The 11,671-nt window shown below is 35.5% G+C and overlaps 1 long non-coding RNA gene across 1 annotated transcript; it reads left to right on the forward strand.

Moving 5' to 3' along the window:
- The first annotated feature begins 775 nt into the window (after positions 1-775).
- Positions 776-8,265, forward strand: LOC120768938. Its single transcript, XR_005704804.1, has 3 exons — positions 776-919; positions 7,397-7,953; positions 8,017-8,265. It is a non-coding gene; the product is annotated as an uncharacterized LOC120768938 (long non-coding RNA).
- Positions 8,266-11,671: the final 3,406 nt, after the last annotated feature.

Raw genomic sequence — 11,671 nt, forward strand, 5'->3', positions numbered from 1 at the left:
AATCGGTTCACAAACACGCCTTCTTCCAATATAACGCTATTTTGAATTCCATCTGATGCCTTTTCTGTGTAATACGAGTATATACATTAGGAACCAATGATGACAGCGGAATAAAACTTTACAAAAATACGGTATTTGAAAAATATGTAAATGAAATCTCGATTATCACTTTATCATGCGAGAGTATAAAATGTTCGGTGACACCCGAACTTAGCTCTTCCTTACTTGTTTTCAATTGCAGATATTCCGCAAACAACGACAGTAACCACATTAGCACCTACGGTGGCTCTAAATACCGTGCCAGTAGTGGTTACGAAATACAACAACAAAAGTGTGTAAATGTGGAATAGACCGAAAAATAAAAATTAATTCAAATAAATGTGCAAACACAATTATTTGCTACATTTAAGTTCTGATCCTCGCATGTTCTCCTCTTCACAACAAGCAATATAGTTACAGATATGCCTATAGCACCACAAGTCTTTACGCTTCCTGTAAGAACAATTATTTCACTCCGGCTGACCTTAACTTACCTAAGCAAGTCCCTCAGTAACTTGATATATTCACTTGTCCCATTTATGTCATTATACCATAGCAATGCTTCTTGTTTTTATTGGTGTGTATTCTAGTATGGGAAAAATGAGGTTTACGTAGTAGGCACTACTTAGTATATATATCAATATACTCATCCATTTTATTACATACTTATATCTATTTAATTTCTTTTTATATGACAACGACAACTGTAATGGGTGCTCGCGTCGACAAAATAGATCAACGTTTCAGTAAAAAATTCACCGCACAAAATCGAATATTGCAGATATATCATCATCATCATCATTGAACAATGTTTATATTGGTGTCACATCGATCTTATGGAATTCACAAGACCACGGCACAGGGAGAGAGCATAATAAATGTTAGTACATAAGCGAGAGATATGATTCTATACTCGGTATTTTTGTTTTTAAGAACACAGTTTTATATGAATAGATCTCAGAAAATTTTATATTTTATTGTTATTTTTTTATAATACTTATTTAAAACTCCAACAGGAAACGTAATCTAATTCCATAATATTGATCGGTATTCCTCGTGGGCTAAGTCAATATGAATATTTACTGGAAAATTATAAAGGAAAGAAAAAATAACTACAAAGAAAATGTTTGGATTTAATAGCGGGCCGGTTAGTTTACTGTTAATTGCGCAGTTTTTTGCCTCTGATAGCGACAAACCAATCCATTCGGAAGTACCATTTTCACATTACAAGACTTTATAGTGCAAAGCCGTTGTGTTTTTATTTGAGTACCTGGCGACGACGGCCTTACCCCACGATGCTTAAAAGAAAATAAATAAAACCATTGTGTTGATCAGCGCCAATTAGTGAGATGGAAGGGAATCTTTCTCCACCTTGGTATGGTTTGAGGCCGACCAAAAATCTCTGCTGTACTGTGGGTTCGGCACCCGTCGCACTGCGACTCCACACTGAACTGAATTTTAAACCACAGCCCCCAAAGTGTCAACTATAAACTCCAAGGGCTAACTGCTCCCCATGGTACCAGATTTAAGTCTGCGATCAGATCGTGTAGCTTTTGCTACTACCAGTTGACCACCCATCAAACTCAATAACATTTGTCGCTTGAACTTCAAATGTCTTTTCAATACAAGGAATCTCATTCAAAGTCCATAGTATAATATCAGTTTAAGCAGAGTATTATCACTCTTGGTACCCAGCGACAACCCTACTGTCCAGAAATTCAGAATTTCTCAGGCCACGATCGACCAGTACACTTGCAAATAAAGGGAAGCCTTACTGGCAAACAGTTTAAGCAACTGTATTGGTTCTTAAAATCAGTAATTTAGGCTATTCAGAAAACAATTTTTCGCACAATAGTGAGTTTGCCTTGCTATGTGAGAAACAGAGCTGTCCATAGAGACTTACTTGTAACTAAAATCACTTGAGGAAAGTAGTCAGCGATTCTGTTTTTTGAAGATCCATGAAAATGTCTTTACTATCCAACTACTACGTATTAGTCTACACCGTAGACTAAAAATAGTCTATCCACAATACCATCTCTTTCAGATCAGTTGATCTCAAATTTTTAAAATTATTCCTAAAAGATATTTTAATCCATTTGCATTAAAACTTGGCGATGCTTGGTTTATATTTCTATTCGTATAAGAAGACAACAGCCGCTTGTTCCTTTCGATTTTATGTATTTCCCAAACTACTGTAAAAAAAACACACAAGCAACATAAATATATTTTGCATTTATTTTAAGCATATTTCCAGCGATATCTTTAATTTCAATGTTTGTGCAGACAATTTGCATTCAACAGCAACGCCACACTTTCCACTATGGCAATATGACAAACAATTATGTCACTTGAGATGTCAGCACTTACTCTCGGCTGTCGGGTGACTGCTCCTTTTCTTTCATGCCACCCTCGACGCTATAAACCCTCTAGCAGAAGATGTCAGATACAATTGTGCCTGTCAATATCGCTCACACTGCAATGGAGAAAGAAAAAAAAACAGGAAATGCTTTTGCATGCGGGCAATTGCAGCCGGCGCTTTGAGAATCAGACAGACCAGCAAGATACGCATAAAGTTATGTGTCGCACATGAATAAGTGTGGATTATAAATTTTATAAGGCAAGAGGCAGCTTGCTCCGTTTGCGTAAGTGAAAGGTATATAGCAATTTTCTTTTTGAACCCTGAGCACGGTTTGTAAAGTTTACTACGAAGTTTGAAATACCCAGAAGAAGAAAACGCCGCAGAAGCTGTGACAGACATAGGTGTTCAAGAATAACAGGCCAATTGAAAAGTCTGTCCGACACATTGATGGCGTCTGTATTCATTTGTCACCCGTCGGATCTTTAGTTTGTGAATTATACTGTTTTGAATGAAGCAACTTTTGTTATTGAGAAAAAAAAATCGTTAAAAAGAAATTTCGCGTGTTCACAAGATATTTATTTCTGAAGGGATAAATTTATAGTTGAAGGAAAAACTTGGCTTCACGACGAGTTTCCGAACAGTGTGCCAGGAAAATTAACCTTGAAGGATTGATATGCTAAGTTTAGACGTGGTGAAATGAGCACCGAAGACGGTGAACGCAGTGGATGCCCAAAAGAGGTTATTACAAACGAAACCATCAAAAAAGTTCACAATATAATTTTGGATGATCGTAAAGTTAAGTTGTACGATATAGCAGGTACTCTAAAGATATCTCTGCTCTGCGCAAAGTGGTTCCCGTACGAGCTCACTTTTGACCAAAAACAAGAATGAGTTGGTGGGTGAATCATGGCTCCATCATTTCACTCCGAAGTCTGATCGACAGTCATCCGAGTTGACTGATCCAGTCCGCAAAAACTATTTCCTGTTATCAGACTACAAAAGAATTCTTCACTGCGTGCTGGACGTGGTTTAATCGTTCGAATATTATATAATAATGAATGCGGGGTCTCAAAATGGATGATGGTGTTGCGAATAGTATGCTCACTGAGCATTGCTCAGTAAGCCGATTATGTTGACCGTAAGTTGAGTGAAGTGAAACACATTCTTTACAAAAGGTGAATTTTTGTAATAAAGTACCTCTACTTGAATCACCCGTTAGCTTCGGTAGCACCCGAAGTTAACATTGTTTTTAAAACTGTCTTCAGACCCAAATGCCTGTTCAGAAGAAAAGGAAGTCCTGGCTGTTAGCTGGCTTAGCAGTAAGACGTCAGAAAATCCAACTGTCAATGCAAGCTAGCATACATAGACAAAATTTACCAATATACTTATATTAAAAGACTGTTAGGTAGAAACATGCATTTTCCACTATTTATTTTCAATTTCTAAGCCTGCTAGTTTATTCTTTTCTTCGCAACTCTTTTCTTTAGCTAGCTGGCTTTGTATTATTTTTACATTTTACTAAAGTTCTCATCGACATTGAATTTCGGAATTTACTTAAATTACTGTGTTATAAAGAAGGATATACATATGTATATTTTAATAAATCAAGAATATCATATTTTGAAACAATTTCTTTGTTTTGATTTCCTTGTCCACACAGAAAGAGCATATTTTTTTTTGGAAATTTATTTCATGTGTAGCATTGGTTTCATACATTTGTAATAGAAATATGGCTCTGTAAATTTTTAATTCTTCTTGTTCTATCTGACACTGATCCAGTTTGCATACAGTAGTAAGCCTTTTGTACTATTTAAGTTCAATTATTCAGTCATCACAAAGACTCACATAGCCCCAGCTTATTGATAAAGTCCAATATACTGTAAGTAAGGCGATGTGATCTCTATTTGGAAACATGGATCCAAGGGGCTTTATCCTGCATCTGCAGACTTCTTGTTCTAGAGTATCAGGCTCCTTGCCGCATAACCGGCAATTTGTTCACGAAGCTAGGCCCATATTGTATAAGTGCTTCTTCAGCTTGCAGTGGTCAGTGTAGAATGCGACGTTGGGTAAATTTATTAAATAAAGGACAGCGTCAGTAGTAAATACGTCCTGTATAATTTCAGCATTAAAATCTTCGATGAATTTCGTTAAGATAATTTTTCAACCCGATCAGTTCGTATGGTTCGATAGTGGCAGTTCGGACAAATATGCTGTTTCTAGCGGAGAAAAATACGGGTACAAAATTTCAGATCGATATCTCAAGAGCTAAAGGACAATACATCGTCAGACAAAAAGACGGCATAGCTGATAGGTTCTCTGATATTTTCTGATTGTATGCTTCTTTTTGGAAAAATGTACTTCAGAGTATAATAAAAGGTTTGATTTGAAGCTTTTTCTTCTAGTAGCAAGAGTATTAAATGTTACACAGGGACTTGCTCTTCCTCCAATAACCTCATTTCGTCGTGGTTTGCGGTAATGCAGGTTGAATATTGCAAGGTTTATTCTGTTCCACTTTTGTTTCACCTAACAATAATAAAAGATCAGTGGAGACTTGAACCAAAGATCACGAACCAAGCAAAAAACTACTGTTAGGCATGTAGAATATCACATATAGTTCAAGCGATTTTTACTTATAGCTTATGCACACACATATTTGCCTGAAACTATTTGCTCTTTAATATGTTGGATATATTATATCTATATACAATACACTGTTTATTGGGCTATTGGAATATGTTAATGAAAATTTATTGCCCAAACAAGATTTCTAAACATCGATTTTTTTGTAATACAAAAATTTTGGTTCCATTTATTTTTATATTTCGCAGGACACTTGCCTAGTGCATATTGGCGTTGTGAAGCTCTTTTCACTTAAAAACGAGCAATAGCCTTTCTGCAACACATTTATTTACTTTACCATCATTTTTTGCCTTTTCATTGCCCATATTTGGTGATTAGATTTCCAGCTGCCGGCTGAAATGAGGTGGTGTAGCCGGATTAATCGACGTATAGCGCTGGGGTTACGGATTCACACGCTACATTCCGAGCAAAAGAAAAACAATGCAACATACTGCCATAAAGCTACATATAAATATACAAGTATATATGTATGTATATATTTGTTTGCATTCCAATTTAAACACTTATTCATGGTTGAGAATTCGGGGTACAATTCTTTTTTGATTTTATTTGCTACACATTTTTGTTTCTCTGCTGGCCGGATTAGATTGCAATTCGCTGACAATTCCTCGTCGCTTATTGCAGCGTAGCGTCGCTTTGTGTGCATTGCGGCAACCAATGAACTATTGTGACGTTTAGTTGCACTTGAACACCGACCGCCAGCCGTTAGCAATCAGCCACTTTCGTTCTCAATTGGGTATTGGCATTTATTTAAGTTTTCTCACTATATTGAGAATTGGTGGCATATTCATTCTAAAGAACAGCCTTTTTGTCTTTAAGAAATGCGTATATATTTCAAAATCTTGATCCTTATATTTAAGAGTAGATGTATTGTATATATGAGCACGAAATAGTAAGATTTTGTTGTTAATTTATTCTTCAAAAAATAAGTTTTCCCCCACAAAGTAATCCCCCTTGGCACCAATACACTTGTCATAATGTAAGTCAATTTCCGAAATAGCCTTCAATGCGCGTACCGATTCACGTTTAATGCCTTCACAAGGAGCTAAATCAGGCGAATACGGTTGTAGCACGATACTTGTGGAAATTTGGGGGAAAACTCAAGAAGAATCAATGCAGTATGCGTTGGTGCATTATGGTGGTGCAAAAACCAAGAGTTATCGGCCCATAATTATACCCTGAACAGGGTATATTAAGTTTGTCACGAAGTTTGTAACACCCAGAAGGAATCGTCGGAGACCATATAAAGTATATATATAAATGATCAGTATGTTGAGCTGAGTCGATTTAGCCATGTCCGTCTGTCTGTCCGTCTGTCTGTATATATACGAACTAGTCTCTCAGTTTTTAAGATATCGTTTTGAAATTTTGCAAACGTCATTTTCTCTTCAAGAAGCTGCTCATTTGTCGGAACGGCCGATATCGGGCCACTATAACATATAGCTGCCATACAAACTGAACGATCGGAATCAAGTTCTTGTAGGGAAAACTTTCACATTTGTCAAAATATATTCACGAAATTTGGTACAGATTATTTTCTAAGGCAACAATGTAATCTCCGAGGAAATTGTTCAGATCGGTTAACTAAAGCATATAGCTGCCATACAAACTGAACGATCGGAATCAAGTTCTTGTATGGACAACTTTCACATTTGACAAGATATATTCACGAAACTTGATATATGTTATTTTCTAAGGCAACAATGTAATCTCTAAAAAACTTGTTTAGAACGGATTACTATAGCATATAGCTTCCATACAAACTGAACACATAGTTACTAACAGAAATGCACCTGTGAAGGGTATTTAGCTTCGGTGCAACCGAAGTTAACGTTTTTTCTTGTTTCGCCTTCTTTTTACGAATAACTCCACGTGAACACAGTTTGTCGGAAGGAATTCGGTGTGCATTACACTTCGACAATCGAAGAAAACTAGCAACATAACCTTGATTTGTTCATGGCATTTATTGACATGTTTATCATCAGTTTATGTTCATGGCAGTCCTGGAATCAACCTGGCTCTTGGGTCTTTGAATAATTTGTAGCAATCAAATTTGATTCCGCTCACAAAATTTAACGGAACTTCTTTGTTGAATAATTTTACTTATCGTAAAAATCGCAGAATTTACTTCAGAAGGGCAAGCGTATACTAAACACTAAATATTATTTTGATGCGACTTTAGGCACAGTTGTCATTGACAATCATACCGACGTAGAAAAAAAATTATTCGAGGATTAGGTTTTCGCGCGAAATTTAAACTAAAAGTCTTAATATTTTTTGTCCACATGAATATATAGTATATTGAACTTATTATTACTTGTATATCCTTTGAAAAACAAACTATTTTCTTGATTTTAGCCCTTGTAAACCCGAAATGACGTCTAATATACTCTGCGGCAAAATGCCAGCTGACCAACTGGTTTCACATTCAATGGATTCTTCAAGCGCTTTCTCTTACAATCATAATTCATATTCTTATGCAGTTTGCTGGACATGCCTACTTCAAGGATTATACATGTTGTTTAGGTCACAGGAACGTCTGCGCACATCGACTCATTACTTGATATAAAGTAAAAGCGGAACTATTCCGCTTTACAGAAGCAGGAACTGAAATTTTGACAACTTCAGCTAATGTATCTCTGGAAGTATGTATATGAGAAGATAAACTAGAGGTGCCTTTGAAAATATAAAGTATAAGTAGTGGTAACAAAACAAGAGAAAATCTATGGTGCATTGATATTACTACGTGGAGAAATATTTTGTTCCCGTTAAGTGGCCAACATATGATTTGAAGATACACTGTCATATTGTGCTGAATTCGGTCATCACATAGTTATAACGTAAATACAAAGGAGTTGAAAACATGTAGCCCGTTTGAAATGGTAAGTTTTAAAAGGAACTCAAATGGAAAACAGGTGCGTAACAACTTAGAATGGATTTGAGAAAAAAATATTCTAAATCCTTGAATTTTCTTCCAGAACACTCCATGAACTGTTTGTTGAAATAGTATGGCAAAGCTTTCAATATTGATGGAACAAAAGAAATATGCAGAGAATGCAAGTAAAAAATATTAGGTTAAGAATGCTTGCAAGTTTATAGTTAATACAATAGCTTCTCCAATTTATTTTAATTAAAGATATGCCGTAAATGCGCGTTTGCTTGCATATAAATATGTTCTGTTTATATATAAAATATGTATATATTTGTGTACTGAGAAATCATTACTAGAAAAAAGTGTTACATAACACTATATTTTAAAATAATAATGAGTTTCTGTTGGAGGTCATAAAAGGTAAGTAAGACTTTATATATTTGAACAGCTTGTTTTAAAACGATTAAAAAATTTTGTTGAATCTTGTTTGGTGCCGTATCGAAAATAGCATTTTTTGTATACCTTACTATTTTAAAGGATGATACAAAGATACACTATTATGAATAAAACACACTCTCTTATTTTATTGGGATAACCCACACAGCGGCCGATATATAGTATGGTGTAAAAGCCACCCGGAAGTTCGAAAGTTTTTGTATTATGTATATGGGGGCTAAAGGAAGTATTGGTCCGATTCAACCCATTTTTGATACACAGACAAACCATTATAAGAGAAGGATTATCTCTTAATTTCAGTTATATGTATCACATATTGACCGACATTTTCTATCAAAAATCAACTATAGGTAGCGTTGGTTGAACTGTTTTCATTGGATTTAAACAGTTTTTGATCACAAAAACAGAGTTATATTAAAGACTTTATTCGTGCAAAGTTTGATCCCGTTATATTAATTTCTTCTTGATTTGTGTACTGGAAACTGAAAATCAATTGGAATTTACAATTGTGCTATGTGGGAGGTAGGCGTAGTTGTTGTCCGATTTCATCCATTTTCACAGTGTGACATAAGACTGTAAGAAGAATACCTTTGTACGAAATCGGTTGGTTGGGTGCCGAGATATGGGATTTCACCAAAAGTGGGCAGTGCCATGCCCATCGTCCAATTTTCACACTGGCTCCCACAAAACTTTCTCATGCCATCTAGGTAGTAAAATTTAATGTTTCAGGCGTATTTACTTACTGACTTATCGCGCTTTTCGTAGTTTTTAACAGTACCGTTATATGGGGAGCCAGCGCGGTTATCCTCCAATTTGATCCATTTTCACAATATCGGTAGAAGTTCTTCCAAGATTTGTACTCACAATATTTTGTTGTAGTAGCTTAAGTGATCTAGGAGATATGTACATTAAACTTGTTAGAGGGCAGGGCCACGCCCACTTTTTAAAAAAAATTTACCCACAGGTGCCTCATGCTACAGCAATTGTCCGCACCAAATGACGGCTTTATATCTTAATGTAGTGCTTAGTTACCGCACTTAGTATGTTTTCGGTTAATGGCGATTAGTGGGCGAGGCAGCGGTCCGATTACGCCCATCTACGTACTCGACTTTTTTTTTGTACTAACGATTTCATCGAGATGTCTCAATTTAGATAAGAGTTAAGTATAAAAAATCACAAGAAGCTTTTCAAATTTGTTTAGTAAGTTATGCCAACAGTACTTTTAAAATATGGTCCAGTGGTATTAAAACTATTTGAGTGGCCATGGAAATTACAGCTTTAATAATTTTTTGATTTATAGAGCCTGAAATTAATTTACAGTATGCAAAAGGAGCTAGAGGACATGATACTCCCTGAGTACTTGCGGACTGCGGATTGGTTGAAAATTTTGAATGATTTTTTTTGAAACTTGAAATTTTGCCTTTACTGAATCTATAATTAAAAGATTGAAACAGACGAAATATAGTATATTGCTATTTTCAAATTTTCAAGCCTGTATTATACTGACCGACACTTATTCAGTAAGTTAAGGGGTTATATACCTTTTTTAATATCAAAAAATCGAAATTTTTTTATGGCTTTATATTAAAGAACAGCTCCTTGAGAACATTTTCTCAAATTTTCATAGAGATTCGAGCAGTAGAAAAAAAGTTACATCACTTCTAACCGCGCGCCTCGTCGCGGCCCCAAACCCGAGCGGCCAGCGTCACGTGCGAATATCTCGAAATGGTGTTTTTTGAAAAATTACTTTGCGGTGACATGGCGGAAAACTACTGAACCGATTTTCTTCAAATTTTTTTTAAAATATTCGTAATGAAATTTTTCTGTGCTAGAATCATCGACTTTTTGCGCACAAACATTTTTTTCGCCGAAATGAATTTTTTAGTGAAATTTCTAGTGACCAAAAAGTTCATTTTTTGCATGAAACGTTCCCGTGTGCACAAAAAAAGAAAATCATAAAAACGATCGTTCAAGCACAAGGAATTACACTAAACTAATAAAATTTGTTTACTTTTATGGTTTCAGTTGACTTGTTCGACCTGGGGAATTGTCACCGCAAGGCTCTGCCAAAAAAAGGCCTCTAAGGGAAACAGCCACCCCTTAAAAACTATTTGATATTTTTCCACGAAATTTCGCACAAACATTGTTAATAAAGTGTACTATCAAAAAATAAAAACATTCTTGTAATGAAATAATTGCTACATACCTAAAAAAATCCAAACTTTCCTTTTTTTCTTCGACAAAGAAGGTATATAACCCCTTAAGTTGTTTTAAATTGACTACTTCAATGTATATAAGACTATCACAGTCATAAATATGTTAATAATAAATAGCTCTAACGCATGCTAAGCAGAAGAAGATAACTGCGTTAGTTTTAAATCGTGTTTTAATTGCTCTTCATTATATTTATTTCACTAAAGTGAAATAGCAATGAGGAGCGGCTCATTGCAATCGACCATTGATGGAAGGAAAGCTTAGCATCTACTTGTACCGAAAGTCCTTAAAAGGTTTGAGTTCCTTTGGTGACCTTATCCTTTGGTTTCCTATTCCTTTAGTGACGTTTTCTAGTTTAGGCACAAAGACACAATGTTTTGAGTAAAACACTGTATCTTATTTTCCTTGGAATAGCTCACATATTGGCCGATGTTTGTGGTACAAAGTTAAACGGGCTAAGGGAAGTATCGGTGTGATTAAGCCCATTTTTAACATATAGACAAACAATTACAAGAGAAGAATTATCCCTTAATTTCAGTTATACTATATATATAACACATTGACCGACATTTTCAATCAAAAGTCAGCAATAGGTACCGAGGAATAATATTCGGTACCTAATTGCCTTAACAGTTTTTATTGTATTTAAAAAATTTTGGGTCTTAAGATGGCACACATTAAAGAACTCGAATTCGTGCAAAGTTTCATCCCATTAGATTAATTTCTTCTTGATTTGTGTACCGGAAACTGAATGATTCAAGTGGAATTAGAAAAAAGTAGGCGATGCCACGCCCATCCTTTAATTTTTACACCGGCTCTCATAAAGCTCTCTCATTCCATCTCTGTGGAAAGCTTAATGTCTCTGGCGTATTTGTTATTGATTTATGGCGGTATTAGTAGTTCTTTACAGTACCATTATATGGGGATAGAGCGAGATTATCCTCCGATGTCATCCGTTTTCACACTGTTGGTAGAAGTTGTTATAGGATTTCTACTCAGCAAATTTGGTTGTTGTAGCTTAAGTGACTTAGGAGATAAGTACCCTTGCTAGAGAGTGGAGCCACGCCTTCTTTCTCAAAAAAAATTTTCCA

Source organism: Bactrocera tryoni, chromosome 2, assembly GCF_016617805.1.
Source record: "Bactrocera tryoni isolate S06 chromosome 2, CSIRO_BtryS06_freeze2, whole genome shotgun sequence".
Taxonomy (NCBI): domain Eukaryota; kingdom Metazoa; phylum Arthropoda; class Insecta; order Diptera; family Tephritidae; genus Bactrocera; species Bactrocera tryoni.